Genomic DNA, 8,619 nt, shown 5'->3' with positions numbered 1-8,619 from the left:
AAAATGTTAGAAGAAATAAAGAAAAGAATAAAAATAAAGAAAATCAATAAAAAGGCTAAAAAATAAATGATTAAAGAAAAGATAAAGTTGACATATCTCTAACTAGACTAACCATTAAAAAAGGGAGAAGGATTACATTACTAAAAGCATCAATGAAAGAGAGGATGTCATTATTGATGTTACAGAATTTAAAAAATGAGAGTATGAATAACTGTATTCCAGGAAATTAAATAAGTGAGATGTAAATGGACAAATGTCAAGAAAGATACAAACTATGCAACTAACTCAAGGAAAAAACCGAAAATCTGAATAGAGCTAAAATAGACTTAAAACAAGTAAAAAGACTGAATTTGCAATTAAAACTTTTCCCAAAAAGTAAAGACTCTCTGGTCAACTCAATCAACATTTATAGGATTACATGAAGACTTGACAAACTCTTCCAAAAATAAAAGATGAGAGAACAGTTCTCAACTTATTCCACAAAGCCAGTATTATGATATCAAAACCAGATGAAGACATTAAAAAATTTCTTATGATTATAGAAGGAAATAATCCTCAACAAAATATCAGCAAAGAGATTCCAGTAATATATAAAAAGAATTATATCTTATGACCAAATGAGGTTTACCCAGGGGATGCAAGGTTGTGATAACATCTGCAAATCAATCAATATAATACAAAATATTAATACAATAAAGACAGAAGGTGCAGGATCATATCAATATATGTAGAAAAAGCATTTGACAAAATCCATCACTCTTTCATTCACCAAACTAGAAATAGAGGGGAATTTCTCAATCTGCTAAAGTGAATATGCAAGACTCCTACAACTACTATCATTCTTAATGGAAAATAACTAAAAGCTTTTCTTCTAAGTTCTAGAAGATTACAAGGATGTCTGTTCTAACCACTTTTATTCAATATTGTACTGGAGATTCTAGGCATAATAGTTTTTTTTTTTTTAAGATAAAAGTCATCCAAATTGGAAACAAAGAGGAAAAACTATTTCTATTTACAGATGACATGATCTTTTCTTCATAGGATATTCTAATTAAGACAGAAAATTCTATTAGAGCTAATAAACAATTTCAACAATCTTCTAGCATACAAGATCAGTATAAAAAAATCAATGGTATTTTGGGGTGGCAACATCAACATGGTGATGTAAGACATACCCTGAAAAAACCTCCCCAAAGATTCAGCAAATAAAAGGACAAATATCACCTGCTTATCATTCTGGAGTGTAGTAAAGATGGGAGGACTTTACAAATTCTGAATGGAAGAAAAAAAAAATATGGTAGAGGAAACTTCCATCCCTGATTGCTGATCTACTTCTTTCCCCCTCCCTTGGTCCCGGGCAGCTTGGCAGTTGCTCAAAGGTAGTGGCCCAAATTGCTCTTACCTCTCAACAGGGAAAGAGATTATAGAGCTATTCACAGCAAGTTAGAACCCCACACATATTCAAGCATGGAGACCTAAATCTGCAGAGACCCAGGGCAGAACACATGCCACTGAAAAGTACTACATACAAAAGGGCCCCCAGTGGGTAGCGAAGAGACTGCTGTGGAACTGAGGCTGGCAGGTGCTATACTTATTCAATTCAGGTTCTGTTGGCTGGACAATACAAACACAAAATGTATTTTTCTGGAGTGACCCACCTTTCTGGATTAACCCCATGTGGCTCCCCTGGGTAGGATGCCCTAATGGGAAATAAACCAAAGGCAGAAAAGCCACACAGAGGGAAAAAAGGAGGGGGGGTGGTAACTGTACTGCAGTAAAACAGGAGGTTCCCAGAACCAAAAAGGTAAGGAAAATGGGGCCCTGAGTGAGGGAGAAAATTTAAACAAATCATAGGAACTAGAGAGAAAATTCCGTGCAAAAATAAGCACAACAGATGAAGAGTCCTAGAGAGGAATAGAGGAAGGGAAGTTTTCTACTGGAAGGGAAACAATTACTAACAAATTGCAATCTTAAAATTTGTACCGTATGTTGAGGGCAAGAATCAGTTGAAGAAGAGCTGAGAAAATGTGTTCATCAAATATGGGCTCTTTTAAACGTCTAGAATAAGTAGACCAAGCATCAAAGAAGAGACTTAACACAAAGCCAATCAACAATAAGACACTGGGCAAGAGCGAGAAACTAACCTTCAGTGTTAACTTATCAGACACCAGCAAAAATTACAAGCAATACTAAGAAGCAGGAAGATATTGCTCAATCAAGGAAACAAATTAAAATTTTAGAGCACAGACACAGAATTTGTAACAACTAATCAAATAAATTCAAACAAATTTCCTAAATCAACAGTAGAGATTAAAACTACACTAGATGCATACAACAGCAGATATGGACAGGCAGAAGAAAAAATCAGTGAAAGAAAAGACAATCGTATTCATATAATCAGAAGAAGAGACAGAAGAATAGGAAAAGTTGAGCAGATGTCTCAGGGACATGAGTGACATCATGAAGCCCATAAATATATGCATTATGAGTTTCACAGTAGAAGAAATGGGAAAAGAGGTAGAAAAAGGTATTTGAGGAAATAATGGCCCCAAATTTTCCAACTCTTATGACAGACATAATTATACATGTCCAAGAAGCACAATATACTCCAAACAGAATAAATACTAATAAATACTAACCAGAATGTCAAATGCCAAGATAAAGAGAGAATTCTGAAAGCAGCAAGCGAGAAGAGATTCGTTACATACAAGGGATCTCAATAAGACTAAGTGCCGATTTCTCATCAGAAATGGAGGTGAGAAGAAAGTGGTATTATTTAAGGTACTAAAAGAAAAAAAAATTATCAGCCAACAATTCTTTATATAGCAAATTTGTCCTTCACAGATAACAAAAACTGAGAAAGTTCATCAACAAAAGACCTGTGCTATAAGAAATTCCTATAGGGAGTCTGGTGGAAAGAAAAAGACAGGATAGAGTTGCTTGGAGTAGCATGAAGAAAAGAAAATTATCAGTAAGGGTAACTAAAGGGGTAAATGGAAAACTCAATAGTATTATATCCTCAACATACATCTCTACTCTTAATTCTTATGAGGGAATGCAAATGAACAAGAATAAAGCATATGTAATGATAATGGACAAGCAAAATATAAAGTGGTAAATGGGGAAAAAAACATAAAGAGGGGAAACAGGACACTGGAAGAAAAGACATGCAAGTTATAGAAGATAAGTTGGTATGTTTTCAAGTCAGTACATTGTAGATACAGGTTGGGTAATATAAACCTCAGGATCACCACAAAGAAAGTATTTAAAAATAAACAGAAAGAGAAATGAGAACAGAATCAGTCAGATACATCAAAAAAGATCAACCACATAGAAAGGAGATTATAATAAAGGAAAAGAGAGGTAAAAAAAGATATGAAATGAAAAACCAAAAGACAAAATAGCAAAAGTATGTACTGCTGATACAGTAAAAACACGGACTATTAGTGGATTAATCTTCCAAGTCAAAAGACAAAAAGGGGCAGAATGAATAAATCCATGATAAATAAAGCATGATGCAAATATAGGTTATTTACAAAAGACTCATCTTAGACCCAAAGACAACAATATGTTGAAAACAAAAGACTAGAAAAAGATATTCCATGCCAATAGTGTACCATAGCTACCCCAGCTCTTATAGCTCTTTCTTCTTCTTTTTTTTTTGTGTTTATTTTACTTATTTACTTATTTGAGATTAGCAAACTAATCTCAAAGTAATCAGAAGGAAAGAAATTACAAAGATTAGAGCAGAACAAAAGAAATTGAGAATAAAAATATAATAGAATTAACAAAACCAAAAGTTGATTCCCTGAAAAGATCAATAAAATTACTAAATTCTTAACTAGATCAACAGAGAGAAAAAGTGAGAAGATGCAAATAAATAACCAGAAAAGAGAGTGGGACATTTCTATGATCCCACAGAAATAAAAAGGATCATAGGAGTATACTATAAACAACTGTATCTCAAAAAATTAGACCACATAGATTAAATAAATAAATTCCTAGAAACACATAATCAACCAATACTGACTTCAGAAAAAAATAGAAGTTTGACTAGTTATAAGTAAAGTCTGACTAGTTATAAGTTATAACTTATACTAGTTATAAGTAAAGTCATCAAAAAACCTCAGGACCAGCTGGCTTCACAAGGGAATTCTACCAATCATTCCAAGAAGAATTAATAACAGTCCTGCTCGAAATCTTCCAAAACTTAAACAGAAGGGAACGCTATGTAATTCATTCACTAAGATCAACATCACCCTAATACCAAAACCAAATAAAGATACTACAAGAAAATTAGAGACCAATTTCCCTTATGAATATATCTGCAAATATACTCAACAAAATACTTGCATATGAAATCCAACAGGACATTAAAAGAACTATACACCATGATCAAGTGGGTTTTATCCCAGGTGTGCAAGGGAGGTACAATATGAAAAAAAAATCAATTAATGTAAATGAACTACATGAAGAAAACACAGGGGAAAAACCATATAATTATCTTGATTGATGCAGAAAAGGCATTTTACAAAATCCAACATCCATTCTTCATAAAAACAATCAGAAAAATAGGAAAAGAAGGAAACTTCCCAACATAATAAATGGCATATATAAAAAACTCACAGTTAATGGTGAAGTAGTTGCTGCTTTCTTCTGCAATTTCCTCCTTGGTGAAAGGCTGAAAGCTTTCCCTCTAAGATCTGGGAAAAGACAAGGATACTCATTGTCACTACTGCTATAAAACATTGTAGAAGAAGTTCTAGCCAGAACAGCTGGGCAAGAAAAGGAAAAAAAAAGGCATCCAAGTTGTAAAGGAAGAAGTAAAACTTTCACTATTTGCAGATGACATGATCCTATATACAGAAAGTCCTGACAAATATCTATGACAAAGTTAGGAGAGTTAACTGAATTCACAAACATGGCAGGATACTAGATCAATATGAAAAATCAGTAGTGTTTCTATACATTAGTAATGAGCAATTTTGAGGAGGAAATCAAGGGAAAAAATCCTATTATAAAAGCAACTAAAAGAATCAAATATCCAGCAACAAATTTAACCACAGATATAAAGGATTTGTACACAGAAATTATGAAACATTTCTAAAAGATATTAAATAAGACCTGAATAAATGGAAGAACATTTCATGTTTATGGATTAGAAGTCTAAATATTGTTAAGATGACAATGAACCCAAAACGATTTTCACATTGAACAAGATTCCAATCAAAACTAACAGCCTTTCTTTGCAAAACTAGAAAAGCCAATTATCAAATTTATTTGGAAGGGTAAGGGGCCCCACATAGTCAAAAACATCTTGAAAAAGAAGAACAAAGTTGGAGGACTCTCACTTCCTGACTTAAAGCATATTACAAAGCTAAAATTGTCAAATAGCATGATACTAGCCTAAAGATAGATATACTGACCAATGGAATCAAATGAGAATTCAGAAACAGACCCTCGCATTTCTGGGCTATTGATTTTGACGACAGCCAAGTCCACTCAATTGGAACAGAACAGTCTCTTCAAGAAATAGTGCTGGGAGAATTGGATTTCCATACCCCAAAGAATGAAAGGGGACTCCTATCTCACCCCTCATGCAAAAATTAACTCAAAATAGATCAAAGCCCTAAATATAAGGTCCATAAAACTCCTCTAAGAAAATGTATGGAAGTGTCTTTAGGATCTTGTGCCAGGCAATGGATTTCTTAGACTTTACACCTAAAGCACAACAAAGAAACAATAAAGATAAATGGGATCTCCTCAAAATAAAAAAAAAAAACTTCTGCAACAAAAGCCTTTGGCCGGAAAGTGAAAAGACAATCTTCTCAATGGAAGAAAATCTTTGGAAACCACATATCCAAAAAGGGTCTAAAAATCAGAATATATAAAGAAATCCTACAACTCATCAATAAAAAGGCAAACAACTCAATTAGACAATGCAAAAATGTGAAAAGACATTTCTCTAAAGAGCCTATAAAAATGGCTATTTAAGCACATGAAAAGATGCCCAACATCACTAGCTATTAGGGAAATGCAAATCAAAACCACATTGAGATATCATTTCACATTCACTAGAATGGCTACTATTAAGAAAATAGAAAACTACAATTGTTGGAGAGGATGTGGAGAAAAAGGTCCACACTTTCCTTGCTAGTGGGAATGTAAAATGGTGCAGCTGCTGTGGAAGAGTTTGTCTATTCCTCAGGAAACTAACTATAGAATAACTATATTTATTATAGTAATTTATTACTTACTATTATTCTATTATAGACATTATTATTCTAGTAATGGAAGAACTTGTATCATTGATATAAAAGCAGTGGCCACCAGAAGTTCTGAGAGGAGGGAGATGGAAGAAAAGTGTAACATGGGGGCATTTTCAGAAAAATGGAATTGTCCTGCATGAATCCCCTATATTTTTTATATATTTAATTAAGCTAAAGCTGCTTTAAAAATTAAAAAATTAAAAAAAAATAGTTACCATATGATCCAGCAATCCTGCTACTAAGTATATACTCAAAAGAATTGAAAGTACATATTTGAACACTCATTTTCAGAGGAGCAACATTATTTTTAATAGACAAAAAAAAACCACACCCCAAAAAACACACACACACAAAACAAAAAACACACCAAGAACCAAAAACCCAATACCCATTAATTAATTATTTAATCTAAAATGTGGTATATCCATAGTATGCATTATTTGGCAAAATAATAAAAAGAATCATGTAGACAAAATATCTAGAATGTCTACAACATGCATTATCTGTAGGTCAAAAAAAATAGGTTAATGGTTGACTAGGTACTGGGGTATGTTGGTGGAATGGGGAGTGACTGCCAAAGTGTATACGCTACAACGAATTTCAAAATGCGGATTTGCTTTTAAAAGAAACAAACATAAAAACATAAGACATAAAATGCATAAAAGATAAAATTTTAAAAAAAGCTGGGGTAAAAACACTGGTAAAAGAAAAACAGGTTTACAGAAAAGTATTTGCTTTGCTTAACGACAACCGATTCAACTGGAATATATAAAATGAAGAATTTATATACTCTCACCCACATATATACAACATGTACTTAGCCAAAGACAAATACCAAGGACAAATTAATACATGTCATTGAAGTAGGAGATTTTAGATATATCTCTTAGAAACTGATAGAACATAGATTTGTAAAAGTTAGAGAAAATTAGTCAACATAATTAACAAGCCTCATCTAAACATCTTAGTCTTCCATGAGCCATTAAACAATGTGTATTATTTTTAGTCATCATGGAACATTAGGAACAACCATATACTCTATTCAAGGGATGTTTCAACAAATATGGAAGAATTTTTTACATAAGAATCTCATTCTTTGTGCACAATGGTTACTTAAAATAGAAGATAAGTTTGAGTTGCTAAAAAATTCATTATGTTTATTAATTTGTAGGTAAAGAGAATTCCATGAAATTATGAAATTTTGGAACCACATAACAAAAACATTGAAATTAAAATATGTAGGATGTTACGAAGTGATGTTTAGAGGGAAATTATAGGCTTAAATTTATTAACTATTTTTTAAAAAAGATTTAAAATTAGTGAGATAAGCATTCAACTCAGAAATTTAAAAAACTACAAGAAAATAAGTCTAAGGAAGGTGAAAGAAATAAAGAAAATAATAGAGGAAAACAAGAAACAACAAAAACATGACCAAACAAACAAAAGGGAATGTAAAGAGAATAAAAAGATGGATCTCTTTAAATAAAGAAATGAACATCTAAGAATGTGAAGGTCAGCCCACCCCTGAAAACTACTTTGACCAGCCTTAACTTTAAAGGTATCCTATTCTATACCAAATATTGTTTAAGAACAGACTCTGTCGTAAACAGCAGCGATGTGCCGGCCACGTGCTCCCATTTGCCATTAGTTACCTACTTACTTAGCTTGTCTGAAATTTAGCCAGATCTGTGACCTCTTCACAATCCCCTGAATTTTAAATCATTTTTCAAGGAGAGGTTAATTTATATAATGGTGGTTGTGAAGAACCATTTTTTATTTTTTTCCTGTTTTTCTCTTGATCTTTTCTACTACTTCTCCACGCAGAAAAATCAGAATATAGCAAAATCAGCATCAATTCTTGAAATATTTTTGGTTGTTATGTGCATTTGACAAAAAAAAAGGTAATATCAACTTGCAAATTCATAATTTCAGTCAATGCTTCAGTAGTCATTCCTTTTTATTAAAAAAAATGAGTATATTTTCCTACGTAACTCAACATAATTTTCATACTTAACAAGAGCAACAATCATGTACCTAAGTATTTCTAATTCACACTCGGTATTCCAATTCTCAAACTTATCTTCAGCTTTGTTTGGCATCTAAATTCTTTTCATTTGATAATGGCTACGCATTGTACTTGGCGTTAAATCTCAAGGTTGACTCATAATACCTGTGGGCTTCGCGTGAATGTTGACAGGTTCAAGTACATCAAGTACAACTTTCCCGCCTTCTAAGACAAAAGCCACTGAGCCCCATCCAGGCGCGGACGCGGAGGTTGATGGGAAATGTAGTTCCTTCCGGTGCAGGCTGCCACGCAGCACTCTGGGAAAGCGTCCCCCGGCGTCTGTGC

This window comes from Dasypus novemcinctus, chromosome 8 (genome assembly GCF_030445035.2).
Source record: "Dasypus novemcinctus isolate mDasNov1 chromosome 8, mDasNov1.1.hap2, whole genome shotgun sequence".
NCBI lineage: Eukaryota > Metazoa > Chordata > Mammalia > Cingulata > Dasypodidae > Dasypus > Dasypus novemcinctus.
The sequence above is the reverse complement of the archived record's forward strand: the minus strand, read 5'-3'. Positions refer to the sequence as shown.